At 41.0% G+C, this 26,073-nt stretch overlaps 1 protein-coding gene across 3 annotated transcripts in view; it reads right to left on the bottom strand.

Annotated features, from left to right (window-relative positions):
• Positions 1–26,073, bottom strand: part of nlgn3a (neuroligin 3a) — a 174,765-nt gene that overhangs the window by 136,941 nt on the left and 11,751 nt on the right. Inside the window, exon 2 of one of the 3 annotated variants that reach the window (XM_056769110.1) lies at positions 13,536–13,599. The exons of the other annotated variants lie outside the window; for them this stretch is intronic. The gene's annotated coding sequence lies outside the window, so the exon portion shown is untranslated. The remainder of the gene's footprint in view (positions 1–13,535; positions 13,600–26,073) is intronic. 3 annotated transcript variants of the gene reach the window in all.

Here is a 26,073-nt window from a genome sequence, read left to right as displayed (position 1 = left end):
TATTTTTACATTATATTCATTAGTTTTGGATGTTTATAGAAAGACTATGGCATGCAGCTGCGTCACAGAACGTCATTGTCATGATCCTGTCCTTCTTGTCAGGTGTTTCTAGTTGTGTGGACAGTGTCGTGACAGTAACATGTGTTTTGTGATTGTTGTGTTATGTGTTGAAACACGTGGCTTTGTTGTGTCTCTGCACAACATGTTCTTCTGTCACAAGCCTTGGCCCCGCCCCCTTGTTTCCCCGTCATCATCCCATTAGTGTTTGATCCCCCTCACCTGCCCATTATTAACTTCCCTTGTTAGTGTTCCCCTTTTAAAGTCCTAGTGCTCTTTGGGAGCTTCTCAAACTGCATCCTCGTTTCCTCCGTCCTCCATCCTATGACCCGGAAACTGATGGAGCTCAGCCATCTTTAAGGACGTCACAATTGTCTTAGTGCACCAGGTGGAAGCGAGGATTGAGGAGAGAGAGGAAGCTTTCTGAGGAGTCATGAGCGAGGATACACAAGGGTTTCCTTTGCGGAAGGGTTTTATCAACTAAACGTGAAGCACGTAATTCTCACCAACCTGCACATCGTCACATCTTTAGATCATATTCAAATATTGTAAACGTAGACCTATTTCACACAGTATAATGTAGATCATATTAATATAGTTATTATATTTTAATTTATTTCATATTTATTTATGACCTATATTTGACATACCTTATATACATTTCTGAGCACTTTGAAGCATGATTTAAACTTTATTTTAATGTAGTGTGGATTATGATGGTGATTTAGTATGTATTTAACTCTATTTTTTACATTTTCAATGTGCAATGTGTGCAGTCATCATTAACTGATGCCGCTTTGAGGTGCTGCTAAAGAGAGCAAGGATGAGCCATTTCACTTCATTTAATTCCTCTGTCCTCGCGTCTTTTCCTTGCTTCCGGATCCTGATGGGATGGAGCTGAGACATGAGGAAAGGAAGCGAGGATGTGTAAATAATAATTGAGAAGCACCCTCTGTCCCGTGCCAGTTCGTCATACAATATTTGTGTTTAGTCCCTGTGCTAATTATCTTGTTTCCGTCTTGCCTTACTCTGCCGTGTTTGTGGATTTACCATTCGTGTTATTTTTGGCTTTTGTTTTGGCCCTCGTGGAAAGTGTTTGTTTTGAGTTCCTGTTTTGTTTTGTTTTGCCCCATCATGGGTTTTTGATTTAATCCGGATCTACCGTGACCGTTATAATACATTTCAAATCTTCCATTTCAAATCTATTCATCAACAGTAATAATGGCAATTCCAATGTCGAGGTGAATTATCTACAATTGTGATTTTTGTCATAACCCTACATTCATGCTGAATGCTTTATTTCTCCACACAAGCAGACCTGTCTCACATCATACACCACATCTACAGTTGTGTTCAAAATTATTCAACCCCCACTGAAATTGATTGTTTTGGTCGGTTTGACATTGATTATGATCATTCAGTCATCCTGCATACAATTAAATCAAAGAGGCACGTGTAGGTCAGACAAATGACATAACATTTATAATGAAATAACCACAAATGTCTTTTCTGAGCTCACATCATTATCAGTTTTATTCAACCCCCAAGTGACATTCAATCTTAGTACTTAGTACAACATCCTTTTACAGTTATAACAGCTTTTAAACGTGAAGCATAGCTTAACACAAGTGTCTTGCAGCGATCTACGGGTATCTTCGCCCATTCATCATGGGCAAAAGCCTCCAGTTCAGTCACATTCTTAGGCTTGCGCACTGCAACTGCTTTCTTTAAGTCCCACCAGAGGTTCTCAATCGGATTTAAGTCTGGTGACTGCGATGGCCACTTCAAAATGTTCCAGCCTTTAATCTGCAACCATGCTCTAGTGGACTTGGAGGTATGCTTGGGATCATTGTCCTGTTGAAAGGTCCAACGTCTTCCAAGCTTCAGGTTTGTGACGGACTCCAACACATTGTCATCCAATATCTCCTGGTACTGAAGAGAATTCATGGTACCTTGCACACGCTGAAGCTTCCCAGTACCTGCAGAAGCAAAACAGCCCCAAAGCATGATTGACCCCCCCCGCCATGCTTCACAGTAGGCAAGGTGTTCTTTTCTTCATAGGCCTTGTTCTTCCTCCTCCAAACATAGCGTTGATCCATGGGCCCAAACAGTTCTAATTTTGTTTCATCAGTCCACAGAACACTATCCCAAAACTTCTGTGGTTTGTCCACATGACTTTTGGCATACTGCAGTCGACTCTTCTTATTCTTTGGGGACAGCAAGGGGGTGCGCCTGGGAGTTCTGGCATGGAGGCCTTCATTACGCAGGGTGCGCCGTATAGTCTGAGCAGAAACTTCAGTACCCACATCTGACAAATCTTTTCTCAGTTCCTCAGCAGTCACACGGGGACTTTTCTCCACTCTACGCTTCAGGTAGCGCACAGCAGTCGAAGTCAGCATCTTCTTTCTGCCACGACCAGGTAGCGTTTCAACAGTGCCCTTTGCCTTGAATTTGCGAATGATGCTTCCTATGGTGTCTCTTGGTATGTTTAACATCTTTGCAATCTTCTTATAGCCATTGCCCTTCCTGTGAAGAGTAATCACCTGTTCTCTTGTCTTCCTGGACCATTCTCTTGACCTCACCATGTTTGTAACCACACCAGTAAATGTCTAGAAGGAGCTGAGTATCACAGTCATTTTAAAGCTTGGTGCTTATTAGGCTTTATTGCTGCTCCCTGATATCCACAGGTGTTTTCAATACCTGATTGAAAACACTTCATTGAACCTCTGTTCTTCAGAGTGGTAGTCTTTAAGGGGTTGAATAATTATGTCAATGAAGAATTCACAAAAGAAACATTTACTACTGTATTACAAAACTAATTGATGTCATTTTAGTTGCATATGGTTCTTTAAGAAGTCTTGTAGGATTTCATTCTGAATACAATTACAAATGTACACTAAATTCCCTAAAACCATTTACAGCATTGGGGGTTGAATAATTTTGAACACAACTGTATTTTTCTTTTATTTCTCTCAGGACTACTATATGTTTACATTTATTAAGTAATTATAGTTTGTAAAAATTGGATCTAACATTGCTTACAGCAGTGCAGATTGATCATAAATGATTACATTTCTGGATTAAAACACATGGGAAATATTGTAGGGAAAAAGGTTTAAATTATTTTTTGTGTTTCCAAGACCCTTAACAGAAGCTCTTTCCACTGCACTGTTGTATATTTCACTCTATCTTCCATTACATATCCTATTATTTGTAATAGTTGTATTAGACATATATGGAAAATCTGAATTTATCTGTATTTTTTTATATACACGTTTTTATTCAGTGTTAGTGTTATTTGTATGCACCACGGGTCTGAGAGTAACGCAATTTCAATCCTCTATATGTTTGGCTGTACATGTGGCAGAATTGACAATAAAGCAGACTTTGACTTAACTTTAAATTTATATCTGCAAACCTGTGCTGAAAATATCATGTGTTTAGTGACTGAAGACATGAGTAGTAAGACAGCTTTCATCAAAACAGAAAGACAAACGTCAGTCTGCAGAATGATTTCAAGCGTGATTGAACAAGCGTGTATTGATCAAACACAACATCAGTCCAGTGTCTAAACCAACACATAAAGATTAGTGGAGATCAGTGTTACCAGTTACTTTGAAAAAGTAATCTGATTACTGATTATACCTCTAAAAAGTAATTTAGTTACTGTACAGATTACTGGATTGTAAAAGTAACTAAATTAGATTACACATTACTTTATCAGTTACATTCAGCAGCTGCCACCAACATAAAAATTACAATCGGGTTTGCCAACACTCAGTTTATTGGAAGTGTATTTTTTACAGTAATGTCAACAATGTATCTCCTGACTTAAAGTTGAATTTAAAGACTATTGTCAGCAGACAGACACGGGACACAGAGGTCAGTGCTATTGCAAGGGATTTTATTGAGATACAAGATAGAATCAGGTTAAGGCACAAACAGTGGAGATGAGGAGCTTGAGCTAAGTGAGTCTATGAATCTTATCTGGTTTCTGAGTAGAATGTTAATCCACTGGAGCAGACGGGAAACAAGAGAGCCAGGAGTTGAAGGTGCACACACAAACGTAGAGTAGAATCCAAAGTCCTAGAAGAATCCAAAGTCCTAGAAGAATCCTCAGGAGAGTAATGCTGTAGGGTAATTTCTCATGGAAGGTTTGAGACCAGACAGTGAGTGAACCAGGGAAGTGTAACTTTATAGTGTGGGGTTGATGATTGGTGGCAGGTGAGTGATCAGTACTCAGGTGAGTGAGATCTGTTGATTGCAGTGGGTGAAGCTGGTGGTGTCTGTGTTAACTCTCTGACATTACCTCCCCCTCCTCCAGGGGCGGCTCCTGACGCCCGCAGACGGGGGCGGCCTCGGCCTCTGGGTGCAGGAAGATCTGGATGAGCTCTGTGAAAATCCGTCAGTAGAGCAGGGTCGAGGATGTCATCTTGCTGAACCCAGGATCTTTCTTCGGGTCCATAACCTTCCCAGTCTATCAGGTACTCGAGTCGGCCACCCTGTCGCCTGGAATCCAGGATTGCCTCCACCCGGTATACTAGGGTTTCTTCAATTGCTTCTGGAGGCGGAGTTATGGATAGTTCCTCTGGTTCTGTGGAGGATGGATGCACGGGTTTTAGGAGTGAAACATGAAACGAAGGGTGAATGCGGTACCTCGGGGGGAGTTGGAGCCGGTAGGTGACGTCATTGATCTGCTTCTCAATTGGGAAAGGACCTATGTAGCGGGGACTCAGCTTACGGCAGGATTGACGGAGACGCAGATCCCGAGTGGAAAGCCAAACTCGATCCCCTGGACGATAGAACGGGGTAGGTGATCGTCGGGCATCAGCAAATTGCTTGTGTTTCCGTACAGCATGCTGCAGGTGGATATGGGCCGAGTCCCACACCCTCTCACTCGTTCGAAACCAGTGGTCAATAGATGGGACTTCCGATGGTTCCTCAGTCCAGGGAAACAACGGGGGTTGGTAACCGAGTACACACTGGAACGGGGTGAGACCCGTGGTGTTTTGTTTTAGGGAGTTCTGTGCGTACTCGGCCCACGGAAGGAAACGGTTCCAGCTGGTTTGGTTGTCATGACAGTAGGTCCTAAGATATCTCCCTATCTCCTGTATCTTCCGCTCTGTCTGGCCGTTGGTTTGAGGGTGATAACCGAAGAGAGTTTGACTGCCACTTGGAGGAATTTGAAGAGGCCTTCCACACACGTGAGGTGAACTGTGGTCCACGGTCAGAGACGATTTCCTCTGGGATCCCAAAGTTGCGGAATACGTTGTGGAAAAGGGCCTCTGCGGTTTCTAGAGTGGTAGGTAGACCCCGCAGGGGAATGAGCCGGCAGGCCTTGGAGAAACGGTCCACCGTTACGAGTATACAGGTGAAACCATCTGATTTGGGTAAATCTGTGACGAAGTCAACCCCGACGTGTGACCAGGGTCTACGTGGAATAGGAAGGGGTACCAGTTTTCCAGCAGGTAGTTGACGTGGCGTGCGGGAGATGGCGCAAACTGAGCATCCTTCTACAAATTGTGAGACATCCCGGACCATATTAGGCCACCAGTAACGAGCCTGGAGGAGCAAGAGGGTACGCTGGTTGCCTGGGTGTCCTGAGCCCGGGGAAGAGTGCGTTGAGCCCAGAAGGTCCTTGCGTAGGTTGGTTGGAACGTAGACCTTACCCTCTGGTCCCCCTGGTGGAGCAGGTTCAGCAACTGTGGCGGTCCGTATTTGGTCATCCAGATCCCATTGGATAGGGCTGACAAGTATGGCTGGAGGAAGGATGGGTTCTGGTGTAGGGAATTCCTCTGGAGCATGAATTCTGGAAAGGGAATCTGCTTTTACGTTTTTATCTCCGGGTCTGTAGGTGATGGTGAAGTGAAAACGGGTGAAGAAGAGAGACCAGCGGGCTTGACGTGGGTTCAGTCTCTTTGCGGTGCGGAGGTATTCCAGGTTCTTATGGTCAGTGATGACAGAGAAAGGGTGATTAGCTCCCTCCAGCCAATGCCTCCACTCTTCCAGTGCTAACTTTATTGCTAGCAGCTCCCGATTGCCGATGTCATAATTCTGCTCCGCCGGGGACAACTTCTTGGAGAAGAAGGCACAAGGATGGAGTTGAAGAGGATCTCCGTGACGTTGAGATAACACCGCTCCCGCGCCGGTAGTGGAGGCGTCCACTTCCACCACAAAGGGGAGATCTGGGTTTGGATGGGCGAGCACAGGAGCAGTGATGAAGGCTCTCTTTAACTCTTCGAAAGCATCTCGAGCTTCGGGGTTCCAGGATAATGATTTCGGTTTACGGCGGAGTAGGGAGGTGAGAGGAGAGGACATGAAACTGAAGCTCTTAATGAACCTTCGATAGAAATTTGAAAACCCCAGGAAACGTTGAAGTTCCTTTACTGTTTGAGGAAGTGGCCAGTTCTTGATGGCTTGGATCTTTCCCTGGTCCATATTAATGCCCTCCGCGCTGACGATGTAGACTGGACCGTGGGGCGATGGAACTCGCACTTCTCAAGTTTCAGATACAGCTGATGTTTCCTGAGCTGTTGGAGGACCTTTATGACATGGTGGCGATGTTCAGCCAAGTCCCGGGAGTAAATGAGGATATCATCTATGTAGACGATCACGAAGTTATGGAGATACTCTCGGAATATTTCGTTCATGAAACCCTGGAAGACAGCTGGAGCATTGGACAGTCCGTAAGGCATCACCAGGTATTCGTAGTGTCCCGAAGGAGTGATGAACTCAGTTTTCCATTCGTCCCCCTCCCGGATTCGAACGAGGTTGTAGGCACTCCGCAGATCCAGCTTGGTGAAGATGCGAGCACCACGGAGTTCCTCAAGGGCAGCAGGGACTAAAGGAAGAGGATAGGGTAGCTTGACAGTTTGGCTGTTGAGGGTCCGATAATCGATACAGGGCTGCAAACCACCGTCCTTTTTACCCACGAAGAAGAAGCTTGAGGCCGCGGGTGAGGTAGAAGATCGAATGAAGTTCTGGTTTAGAGCCTCCTCAATGTAATCCTCCATAGCCTTACGCTCCGGGATGGACAGTGGATACACACGTCCTTTAGGCGGTGTAGCCCCAGGCAGCAGATCAATGGCACAGTCCCATGGCCTATGAGGTGGTAGGAGGGTTGCTGCCTGTTTGCTTAAAACATCCTGGAACTCCATATACCAACTTCCGGAGAGTGTTGAGCGAGCCATGGGCGTCCCAGGATGACATCTACGGTGGATCCCTCCAACACCAGGAAGGATATCTGTTCTTGGTGCAAACAGCCGATACGTAGGTTGAGGGGTGGTGATTGATATTTGACTCTGCCTCGTCCCAGCGGCTTTCCCTGGATGGTTTCTACCTTTAATTCCGCATGAGGTAGAAACCGTAACTCAAGTCTTTTTAGTAGCGACGGGGAGATGAAGTTGCCTGATGAGCCCGAGTCGAGGAGTGCCCGTCCTGCAACGATCGAATTGGAAGTGATTAATTGGATTTCTAAAAGGGTTAACTTAGAAATAGCAGGAGATCCGGGAATGGTACCCACTATAAGACGTGGCGGGCGAATTGGGCATGCATTGATCTGGTGTCCAGAGGCCCCGCAATACAGGCACCGACCTTGGGTCATACGAAGTGCTCGTTCCTGGGGAGATAGTCTGTGAGTATCAACCTGCATGGGTTCAGGTACTGAAGGATAGGCTTCTGGTGAGAGCGGTGAACGAGGTGATGCGTCCAGTTGGCATGCGGTGAGTAACTGGGCGATTTTCACAGTTTTCTGCATGAAGTTCTCTAGTCCCAAGCTATTGTCGTAGATGACTACCTTCTTACGGAGTTGGGAATTCAATCCTTGGCGATAAGCTGTCATCAGTGCTGCTTCATTCCATCCGCTAGCAGCCGCTAGCGTGCGGAAATGTAGAGTGTAGTCCCTCGCCGAAGAATTTCCTTGACGTAGGCGGAAGAGCTGATCGGAGACAACCAGGTCCCCGGCACTGAGACCAAATACCTCCTGGAAGTGAGACGAGAAGATGGAAAAAGAGTTAGTCAGAGGGGATTGTGAGCTCCAAAGGGTTTGAGCCCAGAGCAACGCTCTTCCAGAGAGGAGGGAAATGAGAAATGCCACTTTAGCTCGTTCGGTGGTAAATTTTTGAGAATGCATCTCAATGTATAGGGAAACTTGAAGGAGGAAACCGCTACATCCTGCCGCTTCAACAACATAGCTGGGAGGAAGGCCCATGGGACTGGCTGAGGCAGATTGTTGACGAGGACCCGGAGATAAAGCTGCACGAAGGGTGCTGACCAACCCCTCGTAAGGAATATCCGTCGGGGAAGCAGCGTGCTCCATCTCCAGATGTTTTTAAAGGTCTGGTCTTCTGTCAGCAGACAGACACGGGACACAGAGGTCAGTGCTATTGCAAGGGATTTTATTGAGATACAAGATAGAATCAGGTTAAGGCTCAAGCAGTGGAGATGAGGAGCTTGAGCTAAGTGAGTCTATGAATCTTATCTGGTTTCTGAGTAGAATGTTAATCCACTGGAGCAGACGGGAAACAAGAGAGCCAGGAGTTGAAGGTGCACACACAAACGTAGAGTAGAATCCAAAGTCCTAGAAGAATCCAAAGTCCTAGAAGAATCCAAAGTCCTAGAAGAATCCAAAGTCCTAGAAGAATCCAAAGTCCTAGAAGAATCCAAAGTCCTAGAAGAATCCAAAGTCCTAGAAGAATCCAAAGTCCTAGAAGAATCCAAAGTCCTAGAAGAATCCAAAGTCCTAGAAGAATCCAAAGTCCTAGAAGAATCCAAAGTCCTAGAAGAATCCAAAGTCCTAGAAGAATCCAAAGTCCTAGAAGAATCCAAAGTCCTAGAAGAATCCAAAGTCCTAGAAGAATCCAAAGTCCTAGAAGAATCCAAAGTCCTAGAAGAATCCAAAGTCCTAGAAGAATCCAAAGTCCTAGAAGAATCCAAAGTCCTAGAAGAATCCAAAGTCCTAGAAGAATCCAAAGTCCTAGAAGAATCCAAAGTCCTAGAAGAATCCAAAGTCCTAGAAGAATCCAAAGTCCTAGAAGAATCCAAAGTCCTAGAAGAATCCAAAGTCCTAGAAGAATCCAAAGTCCTAGAAGAATCCAAAGTCCTAGAAGAATCCAAAGTCCTAGAAGAATCCAAAGTCCTAGAAGAATCCAAAGTCCTAGAAGAATCCAAAGTCCTAGAAGAATCCAAAGTCCTAGAAGAATCCAAAGTCCTAGAAGAATCCAAAGTCCTAGAAGAATCCAAAGTCCTAGAAGAATCCTCAGGACAGTAATGCTGTAGGGTAATTTCTCATGGAAGGTTTGAGACCAGACAGTGAGTGAACCAGGGAAGTGTAACTTTATAGTGTGGGGTTGATGATTGGTGGCAGGTGAGTGATCAGTACTCAGGTGAGTGAGATCTGTTGATTGCAGTGGGTGAAGCTGGTGGTGTCTGTGTTAACTCTCTGACAACTATTTTCTGAAAAAAACATGTTTTTATTAAAAATAATATAAAGACTGATTTTCTTGATTTCATTTAACGTAAATACTTGTTTTTTATAAAAATAAAATAAAGACTGTCTTTCTTGACCTGACATATTTAACTGTTAACACTTTAATAATTGCAAAACATACTATTTATAATCTACATTATTTATAAATGTAACAATTAATTTCTTTTTAACATGTTTTACGAACATTGAACCTGTTGTTCAAAGCATTAGAGCAGCAAGGAGGGGTTTTACACAACAAGTGTAAAACGCACGAAACGAGAGCAAGTCAACCGTGTTTAAGGGCAACATTTCCTCTACATACTGCCCGATAGAGATGCGCGGATAAGCTTAAATGTCACCTGCATCCGCTGCTTCAAATAAATTATCCACCCGCCACCCGCCCGCATGTATAATTTTCTCTGATATAGAAATCCTGACCCGACCCGGACCCGATCGTCACTTTAATTACTTAGTTAATTTTCTAGCACTGTCTTTGTCTGTAAATAATTAAATCTAATATTTTGATTTAGCACAAACATGATGTACCATAAGAGGTAACAGTCTTATGGCTTTCATATACATACAGTGCCTCACAGTCGTTGCATATTACATACCCAGCACTTGATTCATCCTTGACTTCGCTAAAACGCTCCCACACGGTACCTTTCTTTCTCCCTTTTTGCATTTCTCTCGGATCTGTTTTGCCTCCATTTCTGCTTTAAGAAAAAGACCGTCCTCTACCGCCGCCACGCGCGCATTTCTTTTCAATAACTGCAAATTAGCGCCTGATGAAAAATGCATTTAAAACACATTCTTATTTTTTTGAGAAATGTTGTCAATATTGTATATGATATCATTCACCCGCGACCCACCCGCAATTAATCTGAATGTTTTTTTTTATTACCCGACCCACCGCCATCCGCGCATCACTACTGCCCGACCAACTTCTTCAACTCTCCCCCACCATAGTCCAGCATTTGTTGTTTGGTTGTTGGGGGTCCTGCTGCTCTCTGCTTCGCAACAACTGCTGGGACTTGCTCTGTAAATTGGACTGTGCAGTGCTGCAACTCCAATTGTTTCTTCAAATTTGACGTAGTGTTTTATTAGCTAGATAGCACTTTGTCGCCAGCACAGACAGTACAACGAACCTTAATATTGTCATCTAGCGGACACAAACTCGTGACTGTATTTACAGCTAGAAACGCGCATCCCTCTCATCCCTCCATTGTTGTTTACGTTTGTGTCGCTGTGTGGTAGGGGCTATTACACGTGAATTGTCCTCATGCGGAAAACGTGATTTGTCGCATAATGTTACGTGACTTCACTCCCTGAGACGCAAGAAGAAAGCAAAAAATATATATTTTTACTAAGGAAAATGACAAAAATAGTAACGCACAGTGACTTGGATAAATAACGTTAATCTGATTAATGGTTTTGAAAAAGTAATGCGTTAGATTACTCGTTACTGGAAAATGTGGTCAGATTAGAGTAACGTGTTACCGGAATCACTGGTGGAGATACATCAGATTATACCTGAATGAGGACCATGGTGTCATCTTGATCCATTGGACTCGCCCTCAAACTGTCTGTTGTGTTTGAATGTGAGGTGTGATTATGATCCTGATGACAGTCTTATTGTCCATGACAGCCTGCTAGAAGTCAACATCTATTCTTTAAAAGTGTATGAGCAGTATTAGACATTCATATTGGCTTCATTTCTTGAATAACAATGTTTATCATATGATTACATTCATACTGTTTGGATGTTGAAATCATCATTTACTTCCTGTATGTTTCTTGAAAACTAAACACTGAAAGAGAAAACACACGTCTATGCTGTTCCGCTCATATAGTTTGTCCTTTTCTTCTTATTGTCAACATTAGAATGTTGATTGTGGTTCCTTCTGTACATCGCATGCATTTATCTAAAGTATTCAGTCTTGACTCTTGAATCCATGACTTGAGTCTCACTAACACAAAGCTTTACGGTGTGATGCTGTCATGTTTGTGTTTTCTGCACATCGAGCACTTTTATCAGGTGTGAAGAGGTGAACCTGCGGTGTCTTCATCACTGTCGCTGTGTAAACCTTCATTAATGTCGTCTGAGAGGAAAGCTGAAGCCCATTCAACCCTTGTCCACACATACTGCACAAAGCTGTCCAGAACGTACATCCTTCATCTTTCATATGATATGATATGATATGATATGATAGGGCAGCCCGCCGTGTTGGTGTTCATTCTCAAACACAGGGTTAAGTTGAGGTAAATCAAAATGACCCCGTGAGCTCATCAGCGTAATGATCCGCAGTGGATCTAATACCTCCAGACAGTCCTCCGCAGGATATTTAAAGCAGCTAATCGCTCAACATTTCTCCCGGGACCCTTTCAGAAACCACAGGGGCCAAATATAATCCTGCACTATGCAAATACAGTCAAGCGTTCTGAATGGCAAATCTCCCTTCAGTACAGAGAGCTTGAAGCAGACTTGTGTTAAAAGTAGCTGATTTTATGCTGACTTTCTCCTGTCCCAATTCCCACCCTCTGGACTCCAGCGATCATACAATTACATCATACAATTACATTCATTAGCATTTAATACAAATGTGCCTTTAAACTGTTTACAAATCTTTTGTGTCTGCTGCATTTGTTAAGGTCAGCCATTCAACTTTCTAAAAATATTCATATAAATGATTGTCCTATTGTTTTATTTTTTGCTGTTACAGGGTTGCTACATACGAAAGGATAATTCACAGCTACCCGTGCGTTAAAGGGTTTTAATGCACGACATGGAGGCCTGGAACCACCCGACGCAAAGCGGAAAAATTCCTTAGATGCACTGCTAGCTGTGGATTATTCCGCTTATACCATGGTCATTTGCCAAGTTAAAGGTTTCATTGATGTTTACAGTGTCATTTTATATCAAACAGGTGAATATATTGCAATTGTAATAAATAGCGTTGCTTTATGAAGTGTAGAAAACCAGATTTTTTTCCTGGGAAACAGATGAAGAAAATATGTGCTCATTTCTGGCAATGTACATCAGCGAGAGAGTAAATTAACATTGCTGTGTAATTTTGTAAGGTCATTTCAAATATAATTAAACTGACTGGAGCTACCCGTGCGTTAAAGGGTTTTAATGCACACCCTCCAGCCAATCAGATATGGTATACAGTAGGGTGGACAAACAATATCTTAAGGTTATTCTGAAAAAAAATCCGCTCAACCTTTGTGTGAAGAAAACCAGTTCATGTATTTATTTCAGAAAATAAAGGAAGCACAAAGGTGTCCATGTCCGCTCACACATGTTATTAATGTGGCATTAAAATATCTCATTTGTGATTAGGATGTGGACACCTTCTGGGGAAAGCACAATATTCACACACAAACAGGCAGAAAGGAGAACATTCATCAGACGTCAGAGCGTAGGATTTCTCACGTTCAATTAATGATGCTTAAAAGAATATTAAACAGCCAGAACAACAAGGGCAACAATCACAATGAAGGCTTCACACGTCAGCTCAACGCCTCCCGCATAAACTACACAGTAATGTTAATTAACTCTCTCGCTGACGCACATTTCCAGAAATGAGCAGATATTTTCTTCATCTGTGTCCCAGGAGAAAAATCTGGTTTTCTACACTTCATAAAGCGACGCTATTTATTACAATTGCAATATATTACCCTCAGTTTAGTTGTAGGTCAATACCCTTTCCAACATTGGCAAAAAGTAAACAACTGGTTTGGTAACGTCTGTCGAAGCGTGCAATATCTTTTCTCCATTTCATCTGTGTGATAATGGCCAATAAACAACACAGAGACTTTACCACAAATCTACGCCTGACAGTCTATATTTAGTCAGATCTATTGTATATGAAACAGTTTGTTTGCTGTGTGTATTTCCATCACAGTATGGAGGGTCTGACTGGCCTGGCACTGGTATTATTCTGCTCATGATTCTTGTTTTCAACCTAAATTCAGAAGCTGCTATTAGAGTCTATCTATTCAGATTTACCTTGTGCAGAGTGCCTCGTCAAAAACACTGCGCCGTTTTCTAGGGGAGAGCGCTGAATGAACCGCTGTTGGGAGAAAAAGCAACGTGACCCAGATGTTAAGTGTAAATGTAGAGCTCTATTAATAGCAAGATGTGCTTTGGCATTTGCGGCCGACCGACCACCAAAACACGTAGAGGAGAAATGCGCTGCGTTGAGACTGAAGCCGTTATTCATTTAGTCTGTTTCCTGACTCTAGAGGAGAAATGACTTGCAGTTTATCAGCAGCACATCATGTGATCATTCTAAATGTCGCCGTTTCTTCAGTGTTTCTATGGGCACATATGAGAGGAAACAGATGAAGCGCTAAATCAAGTGCAGTATAATGACTCAAATCAGGTACGTCAAGAGTTAAAAAGCACATTGAACAAATGATGCTCATTAAAGTCACATTGTTGGACATGAAACGAAAAACGTTTGGAGAGACGAGATATGAGTTGATGTAAATGTAATTAACTTTATGGCCGACAAGCTAACAGCAGACTTGAGAACACCAAAGCACAGGGAGGATCCATTATGTCATTTTGTAATGCTGAGGCTGTAATTACAACAGCGTACTTCAGGAGTTCATCCATCATAACTGAGACCGTTCACTTCTGCAGCGCATCAGCATGACTACACTAGCTTTTTTTAAATGTGTAAAACTGAATGAGATGATGTGTACAGTCTTCTGACTGGTATTATACATGCTCCATTTATCTCTGTGGTAGATCTCCTTTCGTTTTATTGCTCTACACACATTGAAAACGCATGAAAACAGCACGCAGATTAGATTCCGTCGATTTCATTTCACTTCGTTGGTTGTTGCTTATTTCATTTAAATTTACATTTATGCGTTTGGCAGAAGCTTTTATCCAAAGCAACTAACATCATATTATCCTATACATTTAAACATAGGTATGTGCGATCCCCTGGGATCAAACACACAACCTTGCGTTGTTAACACAATGCTCTTACCACTGAGCTACAGGAAAGCTTATTTCAATCTTATTTCAATCTAACTTGCTGTAAACAACAATATCGATATACAGAGAATATTTGTACCTTGTTGGTTAACAATCAATCTTGGCATAAAACCTCAACAAGCATTTATTGATAAATCAGAGCTTGCATGATTACAATGTCTGCATAACAGCTAATTAAAACTGACAACTGCGTAATCTGGCATTGAACGTGAATGATAAAACTGCTACACAGTGGTAAAACCTCCATCAGAGCTGCTAAAGAAAGCAAATATAATTCTTTCCAGCTGAATAAACACCTTATTTAGAGATAGCAGATGAACCCAGCGCTGCCCCTCGATCTGCTGTAGAATTTCTCTCAAAAAGTTTGGTGTGAAATATCTCCTTGAACGTGAGTGAGATGAAACGGATGGCCCCATCTGGTGTACTTGCAGACAAGTGTGCCAGCAGGAGATTCCTGTCAATTCCCTCATCTTTATTCAAAGTCCCCCTGTCAAGGAAACGGGAGTGAATCTGCCATCCCATCATACCACAACCCAACTGAGGACAAGCAGCCACAGAAAGCTTCTCTGCTGACACACTAACCTGCTTTTACATGCATCATGAAATGAAGAATGAAAAATTATTACTAGCGCTGCAGCTATCCATTCTTTTAGTCATCCAGTATTCTACTAATTTGTCCATCGATTAATCGGGTATTCAGATAATAAATACCTTTTCTTTATTAAAGAGCAATACTAAATATACAAGAGAGTATAATACTCACTTGTTTCCTTTAAAGATTTTTTTTATTGCTGAAATTGCAATCATTAATATCTGTGAAAAGTAAACCTTTTTAAAATACATGACACTGCCATATAACATTCAAAAATGCAATATAATACAAATGTATGAATAAGAAACATTAATAAAAATAGAAAGAATAATTTCAAAGGTAAGCAACTAACTTCAGCTTATGCATGATACATTTAGTTTATCTATTTTTTTACTATTAAACAGTAATATATTTGAAAACATAAAATACTGAGTTAACTTATTTTGGCAGGTTGTCAGAAGACGATTCTTTTTTTAGTATGTCTGTTTCTTCACTCAATAAAATAAAATGTAAGAGTTCATGTGTTCATATCCTCATACGTGCAAACGCAGACACATCATGAGCATCACGTGTGTAACACGTTAAACTGTGCAGTTCATTCCCTCATACACACAGAACAGACAGATGACATGTGTGAGTAACAGGATTCACGATCCACTAGTCCGCATCTAGTCTTATGGACTCAATGCAGCCGGAAAACAAGTTTCACTCGCAAAATAGATTAAAACTGAGTAAATAGCAGTCACTTATTTATCAGCATGAGACATACGTGTGAACAGAAAGTGCATGTATCTGATGGGGAATGCTTAAGAACCCTGGAACATGTATAGATTTTAGTGGGCTGTGCGTCAGTAATAACGGTCCGTGGGTAAACGCAGAGCTCCGTGTGTTCTGTAGTTAAGTAGATTAAACGAAGCTTGATTTTGTGTATTCAAATTACTCGAGTCACTCCAGGAATCATTTTTGCCCTAATTATTGCTGTGCTTTTGTGATCTATCAATGTTTTCCTTTCTCAGAAAACTCATGTCATGCAGCCGAGCCAACCCAAAATCTTTCTACAACCCAAAGTCTTTCTACAACCCAAAGTCTTTCTACAACCCAAAGTCTTTCTACAACCCAAAGTCTTTCTAAAACCCAAAGTCTTTCTACAACCCAAAGTGCTTCTTGCCCACCCATCCATCCATCCATTTTCTACCGCTTATCCGAACTACCTCGGGTCACGGGGAGCCTGCGCCTATCTCAGGAGTCATCGGGCATCAAGGCAGGATACACCCTGGATGGAGTGCCAACCCATCGCAGGGCACACACACTCACTCATTCACTTTCTTGCCCACCCAATGAGAATAAAAAGAGAAAACCAAAACTGCTGTAGACTATTTTCTATTGGCTTAAAGCAACATTACTCTTCACTCACAGAGCGGCTTTAATTTGTAACAGAGAAGCATGCTACATGCTACAGGTGTAAGCAAAATACTGTGCAAAGATGTTGTAGGCACACTGCACGTATGTCAAAGAAAATTGTGCAGTAAATACATTTACATCTGATACATTTATTGTAAGGGGAGTTTTTGCAGTCTTATTCTGGGCTGTTAACAAACAGCTATTATGTTTTTACAATATAAAGGCTAGGTTTAAACCTATTGAGCGTCACTGATGACAAAAAGCTCCATCTTCATCGTCTCACTCCATCTCAAACACGCACTCACAGACCTCACAAACAACAGTAAATATGATGTAAAGTTCATTGTACAGTGTAATCAGATTCTTCTTAAAACGGGAGTTTATTTGCGAAATTAAACAGAAGTCAGTGATCGTTCAGAAAAGGTGAATGTTCTTAGCCCGCTTTCTTTATAGGCTTCTATTTATGTCCAGTTTACATAACTGCTTAATTAATGCATAAAACATCAATAAAATCAAAAGCACAAAATTACTATATATAAGGCAATAATGAACAATAATTATTTTTTTGTTTTAATTTGTTTTTATATTTATAACATCATAAATCATTTAAATCCTGTATGTATTGCAGTCATATTGTAGTTTTGAATTCCAACGAAAGCAAACCTCAAGAGCGACCTTCAACAGCAATATAAAGACTGAAAGCATGATAATTAACTCATTAAAAAAACTAGGGTTATATCATAAAACATGATTTTTTACTTTTTCTCATAGATGTACAAACATTAGTTTTGTGTTGTTGAAAAATAAATATGAACTTTTTGTGCGTAGTATTAAAAAACGCATCTATATATTCTGCAAATAAAAACAACATTTTATGAAATTTGGGAGAAATTCTGTCAGTTCACAAAAAATAAGAGACTTCAAAACTGGTGCACTCTCCAATGCCACAACCAAGCAGGGAAGAGCCAGGTCATCTTTCAAAATACTTCAAGTGTAAAGAAATGTGAACATGGTCTGAAGAAAATGTGAATAGTGCAACACCCTATCAGTGTGTTTGCCGGGTGTGTCTAATGTACGTTTATGGTTCCCTTTCACCAGTTTATCACCCACAAATCACAAAGATAACACACCATGTTTCAGGTCTCTTAGATGTGTTATGTGTGTCTCAGTTAATGCTATTAATAACCCAACATGCGTGAACCGCTTCACAGGTGACATATCAAGGTTGATCTTCACAAACAAGATTTCGTGCCATGTTTAATCCACCCAAGGGTACAAGAGAACAGAACAAAAGTGACAGTCAATGCAATGATATATGATTTGATTCTTCTGAATGAGAAATAATCCTCTCTGCTTATATAACTAATAAAACAGGTGTCAGTGAAAGATGCTCAATAATCATGACCCAATGCTTCCAAGTCTTTCTGTTTAATTGCTTTGGAATTGTTTCGTTATCAGCGGCGTGAGCTATTGCGGGGTGTGTGAATTTAGCATACTAATTAAAAGTAATACCATGGCCCGCACGCGCTTCGTAAAAAGAGAAATGATTTTGTGAAATGATCATTTAAGAGACTTTCTACTTTCTAATTACAGCTTCTCTGAAGGTAAACATCTGCTTTATTAAAATGCTTTGGCTGGCGTGTGGAAAGTGATTTAAGAGGTAAGCAAGGTTGCGTGAGGGGGGATTCAGATACAGTTGAAAGAAAAAGTATGTGAACCCTTTGGGCTTACTTGGATTTCTTCATAAATTGGTCATAAAATGTGTTCTGATCTTCATCTAAGTCACAACAATAGAGAAACACAGTATGCTTAAACTAATACCGCACAAACATTATACGTTTTCATGTTTTTATTGAACACAACATGTAAACATTCATAGTGCAGGGTGGAAAAAGTATGTGAAACCCTAGGCTAATGACTTCTCCAAGAGCTAATTGGAGCCAGGAGTCAGCCGACCTGGGGTCCAATCAATGTGATGAGATTGGATGTGTTGATTAAAGCTGGCCTGTCCATTAAAAAACACACACCAGTTTTGAGTTTGCTGTTCTGAAGAAGCGTTGTCTGATGTGAACCATGCCTTGCACAAAAGAGCTCTCAGAAGACCTACGATCAAGAATTGTTGACTTACATAAAGCTGGAAAGGGCTACAAAAGTATATCTAAAAGCCTTGATGTCCATGTTTCCACGGTAAGACAGATTGTCTACAAATGGAGAAAGTTCAGCACTGTTGCTACACTCCCTAGGCGTGGTCTTCCTGTAAAGATGACTCCAGGAGCACAGCGCAGAATGCTCAATGAGGTGAAGAAGAATCCTAGAGTGTCAGCTAAACACTTACAGAAATCTCTGGCACATGCTAACATTTTTGTTGACAAATCTACAATAAGGAAAACATTAAACAAGAATGGACTTCATGGGAGGACACCACGGAGGAAGCCACTGCTGTCCAAAACAAACATTGCAGCACGTTTGAAGTTTGCAAAAGAGCACCTGGATGTTCCACAGCACTACTGGCAAAACATTCTGTGGACAGATGAAACCAAAATTGAGTTGTTTGGAAAGAACACACAACGCTATGTGTGGAGAACAAAAGGCACAGCACACCAACATCAAAACCTCATCCCAACTGTGAAATATGGTGGAGGGGGCATCATGGTTTGGGGCTGCTTTGCTGCCTCAGGCCCTGGACGGATGACTGTCATCGATGGAAAAATGAATTCCAGAGTTTATCAAGACATTTTGCAGGAAAACTTAAGACCATCTGTCCGCCAACTGAAGCTTAACAGAGGATGGACGATGCAACAGGACAACGACCCAAAGCATAGAAGTAAATCAACAACAGAATGGCTTCAACAGAAGAAAATACGCCTTCTGGAGTGGCCCAGTCAGAGTCCTGACCTCAACCCGATTGAGATGCTGTGGCATGACCTCAAGAGAGCGATTCACACCAGACATCCCAAGAATATTGCTGAACTGAAACACTTTTGTAAAGAGGAATGGTCCAAATTTCTCCTGACCGTTGTGCAGGTCTGATCTGCAACTATAGGAAACGTTTGGTTGAGGTTATTGCTGCCAAAGGAAGGTCAACCAATTATTAAACCCAAAGGTTCACATACTTTTTCCACCCTGCACTATGAATGTTTACATGTTGTGTTAAATAAAAACATGAAAACGTATAATGTTTGTGCGGTATTAGTTTAAGCAGACTGTGTTTCTCTATTGTTGTGACTTAGATGAAGATCAGAACACATTTTATGACCAATTTATGAAGAAATCCAAGTAAGCCCAAAGGGTTCACATACTTTTTCTTTCAACTGTATTTGTCATGCAGTGGATGAGTCACTTCACATTTAAGATGAGCGTTTGGACAGATATCTGGTAATGGTAAATGATTGGCATCTTTAGGCTTCTCCTGTAGATTAGCTCAATGCTAACAGCTAACAATGTGAGGGCCGTGGGTTAATTGACAAGAAAACACACCAACTGAATCTTTAAGAGCTTTTCGAAGGCAAAGTAAGTCCTTTCCGCCACTAGTGGTTGCAAAACAATAACAAAGGAGTCTCTTAATGCTGTTAAGGAGCATCCCAGTTGAAAAACCAGCATATACTGGGTTAGGTAAGTTTTGATGCTGGTTTAAACTGGTCATGTGTTTGTTCGTCACCGGGTTAAACCAGCACAAACCAGCAAAAAAAAATTAAAACGTACCTAATCCAGCATATGCTGTTTTTCAACTGCTGTTTTTCAACAAGATTATTCTGCTGTGATTTACAAATCATGCCCATGGATAGCACAAGGTTTTAATGTACTGTAAATCTACAGGATTACGTGCTAGACGCTACCCCTCTACTACTTTACATATTTTCATGGGAATCACAGTTTTGTCAAGAGGTGTGTTCACTCACTACAGCGATCAAACAAGTTTTTGCTTAAGGAAACCGATAATGACGGGGGAATACAGCCGCGTTCTCTCTGTTTTCTACTTCACCCCTGAATATAGATGCAGATGTTCATAGAATTTCTAAACAAAACCTTAATTTGAATAAAAAATAAAGAAAGAAATATTTCTTCACATACACATTACAAGAAAAGGCGAAAATGATAATAAAATAATGTAGGCTAATATGATATGATCTACAGGTCCATGTAGGGTAGTTTTGTAGAAACAGTGAAACAGATTGTCAGTTGTGTTTTTTCTCTTGTTTGTTCAATGCAAACCCACACAACACAATCTCAATGAGACTTGATAAACACTCACGCTTTATGTTGCCCTGACTCCCTATTTTATAGCATCACGTTGTCATTTGTTCGTAGGTGTAAAAGCTAAATCCCAGATGGGTAATGTGTTTATGTAAAGCATGCACATCTCACTAACTACAGTTGTGTTCAAAATTATTCAACCCCCAATGCTGTAAATGGTTTTAGGGAATTTAGTGTACATTTGTAATTGTATTCAGAATGAAATCCTACAAGGACTTCTTAAAGAACCATATGCAACTAAAATGACATCAATTAGTTTTGTAATACAGTAGTAAATGTTTCTTTTGTGAATTCTTCATTGACATAATTATTCAACCCCTTAAAGACTACCACTCTGAAGAACAGAGGTTCAATGAAGTGTTTTCAATCAGTATTGAAAACACCTGTGGATATCAGGGAGCAGCAATAAAGCCTAATAAGCACCAATTAGGCAGCTTTAAATTGACTGTGATACTCAGCTCCTTCTAGACATTTACTGGTGTGGTTATAAACATGGTGAGGTCAAGAGAATGGTCCAGGAAGACAAGAGAACAGGTGATTACTCTTCACAGGAAGGGCAATGGCTATAAGAAGATTGCAAAGATGTTAAACATACCAAGAGACACCATAGGAAGCATCATTCGCATATTCAAGGCAAAGGGCACTGTTGAAACGCTACCTGGTCGTGGCAGAAAGAAGATGCTGACTTCGACTGCTGTGCGCTACCTGAAGCGTAGAGTGGAGAAAAGTCCCGTGTGACTGCTGAGGAACTGAGAAAAGATTTGTCAGATGTGGGTACTGAAGTTTCTGCTCAGACAATACGGCGCACCCTGCGTAATGAAGGCCTCCATGCCAGAACTCCCAGGCGCAACCCCTTGCTGTCCCCAAAGAATAAGAAGAGTCGACTGCAGTATGCCAAAAGTCATGTGGACAAACCACAGAAGTTTTGGGATAGTGTTCTGTGGACTGATGAAACAAAATTAGAACTGTTTGGGCCCATGGATTAACGCTGTGTTTGGAGGAAGAACAAGGCCTATGAAGAAAAGAACACCTTGCCTACTGTGAAGCATGGCGGGGGGTCAATCATGCTTTGGGGCTGTTTTGCTTCTGCAGGTACTGGGAAGCTTCAGCGTGTGCAAGGTACCATGAATTCTCTTCAGTACCAGGAGATATTGGATGACAATGTGATGCAGTCCGTCACAAACCTGAGGCTTGGAAGACGTTGGACCTTTCAACAGGACAATGATCCCAAGCATACCTCCAAGTCCACTAGAGCATGGTTGCAGATTAAAGGCTGGAACATTTTGAAGTGGCCATCGCAGTCACCAGACTTAAATCCGATTGAGAACCTCTGGTGGGACTTAAAGAAAGCAGTTGCAGTGCGCAAGCCTAAGAATGTGACTGAACTGGAGGCTTTTGCCCATGATGAATGGGCGAAGATACCCGTAGACACTTGTGTCAAGCTATGCTTCACGTTTAAAAGCTGTTATAACTGTAAAAGGATGTTGTACTAAGTACTAAGATTGAATGTCACTTGGGGGTTGAATAAAACTGATAATAATGTGAGCTCAGAAAAGACATTTGTGGTTATTTCATTATAAATGTTATGTTATATTTGTCTGACCTACACGTACCTCTTTGATTTAATTGTAAGCAGGATGACTGAATGATCATAATCAATGTCAAACCGACCAAAACAATCAATTTCAGTGGGGGTTGAATAATTTTGAACACAACTGTACATAACCCATAGATCCGGCAACTCGGCTCTGAAGATTTGGAGCCACCGGCGCACGAGCCGCTGTAAATCTGAGAGGCAAGGTTGTGTGGGCTTGCCACATAAAAAGAATGGGCTCGGTTTGAGGCTTCCGCTGTTAGTCTTAACATTCAGAATCTCTGCAGGATCTAGAAACGTTGTCACTCAACGTGGCTCGACTTTCTCTCATATTTGCTGAGTTAAGAGTGAAGCAGCATAAACCATGGCAGGATTACAGTGTTACTTTAACTCATGAGCAGAGCTGAAGGTCGATATCACCGTGTGGGTCTGGCCAGCTTATTTTTATTTTTTTGTAGCTGCATCTCAGGAATAACTGATGCCAATCTGTTGTATAACAGGGTGGAAATGGTGTGACTTTCATTGTGCTACAAGCAAGGGTGGATCTTTCAAAAGCATTTGTTTTTCAGGAGATTTCCTTTAACAGGGTCAACACACGTATCATGATTCATTCATATGTGAGATAAAGACATCATAAGTGCTTAAGAGCTGCAAAGAATACTCGACATACCAACAGTGTAGAATGAAAAACTGTGGGGAATGCACCGATGTTGAAAAATGATTTATCTAAAAAGTGAGGAATAAATCTGTTCTGTATGTTTAATGGTCTGTGTACATTCTGAAAAACACCATATTTTCTTCTATAAGGGAACATGCTCAGAGCATCTTGAACATGCGAAGGATGAACTGGTGATTTGATTGTAGATGCTCTGAGAATCTTCATTCATTCACAATGTCTCCCGTTATAAGGCAGTGGGGTTGAATGGGCCACAAACACAAAGAACGGCAGGCCCCTGGGAGCCATGTCACATGTTCAACATCTTTTGTGGCAACAGGCAATCTGTGCCTCTCCACCATTTCATTTTTCAAAAGATTGTCGGCAACAAAAGCTCACATGAATCCATTAGAATGGGTTGAGTCAAATATTGCACAGTTAGAATAAATTGAATAATTTCACAGACGTTTTTGTAGAATTTGAGGAAGTGGAACAATCGTCACTGCAGGGCAAAAACGTCCCCGTGCTGAAATGAGTGAGATTTGAGAGACTGACCCATCATGCAAATCCAAGTCTGCCCTTTACAAGAAATCACAGACGCGTGATATCCAGTTATTAATGGACAGACCACATGTGCTTTGAATACTACTGTACTGTACTGTACTACTGTAGGACAATTTGTGTCTGCATTAAAAAACTGAACATATGTCTGCCAAAGCTTACATTACATTTGCAGTTACACACATGAATGCTGATGATTATATAAACATTGCACATATTGAACACTATAGATCAGAGGTGGGGGACTCGAGTCACATGACTTGACTCGAGTCTGACTCGAGTCACAATTTTCAGGACTTGCGACTTGCTTGATTGAAGTAAGAAAATGACTTGACTTGACTTTGACTTGAGAGCAGGTGACTTGAGACTTGACTTGACTTTAAATGGAAGACTCGACAATGACTTGAACTTTGTAAAGTACTGAAATTACCTAAAATAATTATTGTGACTCGGCAGCACTACAGCGCCTGTGCCTTTAACGCTGCTCAACTCAAACCGCGCCAAACAAGGTGAAACAGCCAATTACTGTAGAGCAGTTACGATAGAGAGGAAACTGCGCATGCGCCTGGCGGCTTGAAACAGTTGTGGCCGTTACAATGGCGGACAACAGTCGAGCTCCATAGATAGTCGCGTTTGGCTATAAGGACTTTGAACTGGACCGTGAAAATAAAAAATGATTTGCCAGATGCAGAGCATGCAACGCGAGGATTTCTGACGCGACAACCACAACGTCGAATTTCATCCGACATTATAAGAACCACAAGGAAAGGTTACAAAGTAATTTCTTTATAGTCAGTGTAATAAAACGATTACTAATATAATGAATTAATCGTTTCTGTTTGTCATAATTTTGCTTTGGTTGTTTTTTATCATTAGAAAAGTGATAATCGATCATCACTGGTAGGCCTACATCTCATCTCATAAGGTGATGAATTGGGGAATCTGGCTATAATGGCGTAGCCCGAATTGTTATGTTCTTAAAACATTAAAATCATCTTAAAATAAAGAAGGGCTTCTCTGTATTACATGTAGGCGAATGTCTATATTAAATGTGTGCATGTTCAAGTGTTTGTGTTGACTGCGTGTGGAAACTGAATAGCAGCTCTCTTATATACTGCATGACTGGCTAACATGGACGCGCCGGTGACATCACTTGAACTTAAAAAAACTCTTTAAAAACTTTTCGGTCATACTGACGAGAATAATTTCATAGTTCGAATCTGTTAAATGTCTAAAAAAATTTATACTCACAATAACAGCAAAACGTTTTGTGCTGTAAAATAATGAAACCAGTTCAAATAGAAAACAAATATTCTCAGATTATATATTACGTATGAAACGTGCTTACTGCGTGTCCACCGCAGAGATGACGATTAAGCATCATAACTTCATCACTGGGCTATATTAACATACATTTTATTTATATTCTACCGAAATGAAAAAGATTCGTTCATTTTGATAAACAAGATTCAATACCGAAGTCAATAAAATGATCCGGGATTCCCATCAATAGATGCAAATTCCCTATAGGCCTACTGTTCACATTAATGGACAGCACAAGTATTACAGCATCATATACTTAAAACATACAATAGTCAAGTTTTCAATCACAATTCTTAGTTTATAAGCTTCATAGCCTGTATAAATGCATTCTCTCAGATACAAGTATTTCCATTTCTGTGTAGAGGTTGCAATTAAATTGAATTAGATTTTATTATACATTTCAGACTGGATTTCTTTTGTGTAAGCAACACTTTTATTTTCAGATATTAATGTTGCACAGATATGCATATAATTCATATATAGCAATGTGAATAAGATACATAAAGTATGTATATAGTCATCTTTTCTGTGCAAAAATAAACATGTATCTAAAAAATGAACCTCTGTTTATTTTAGTACTGCGACTTGACTTGACTTGAAACTTATCAGGACTTGACTTGACTTGCTTAGGGTGAACCCTTGACTTGACTTGACTTGCTTGATTTGTCTAAACTGTGACTCGAGACTTGACTCGAGACTTGATAGTTAAGACTTGAGACTTGCTTGGACTTGGCCATATGTGACTTGTTCCCATCTCTGCTATAGATATAAAATATAGATACACAGCGATGTCATAGAAGAAAAATTTTTGGTTCCACAAAGAACCGTACAGGCAAAGGTTCTCAAATAACCATCTCTGTATTACCTTTTTAAGAGCCTTTATTCGCCACAAAGAACCTTCGTGAAACAGAAAGATTATTCAAGATGTTAAAGGTTTTTTATGGAACCAAAATGTTATTCTATAGTATGTGATTTACAACATGACATCACCAGGGCAATAATGCTGGACAAAAACGAGCTGTATCACATAAATGCTTAAGACAATCCCAGAATGCACAAGAAGTACAAGTTCATTTCGCACAGCAGTCAATGGTGATGTTGATTAGAAATACATGTTTGCCGTAGTAATTGTGTGAGCAGTGCAAGGGTCATGGGT

This window comes from Triplophysa dalaica, chromosome 16, assembly GCF_015846415.1.
Source record: "Triplophysa dalaica isolate WHDGS20190420 chromosome 16, ASM1584641v1, whole genome shotgun sequence".
Taxonomy (NCBI): Eukaryota; Metazoa; Chordata; class Actinopteri; order Cypriniformes; family Nemacheilidae; genus Triplophysa; species Triplophysa dalaica.
The sequence above is the reverse complement of the archived record's forward strand: the minus strand, read 5'-3'. Positions and strand labels throughout refer to the sequence as shown.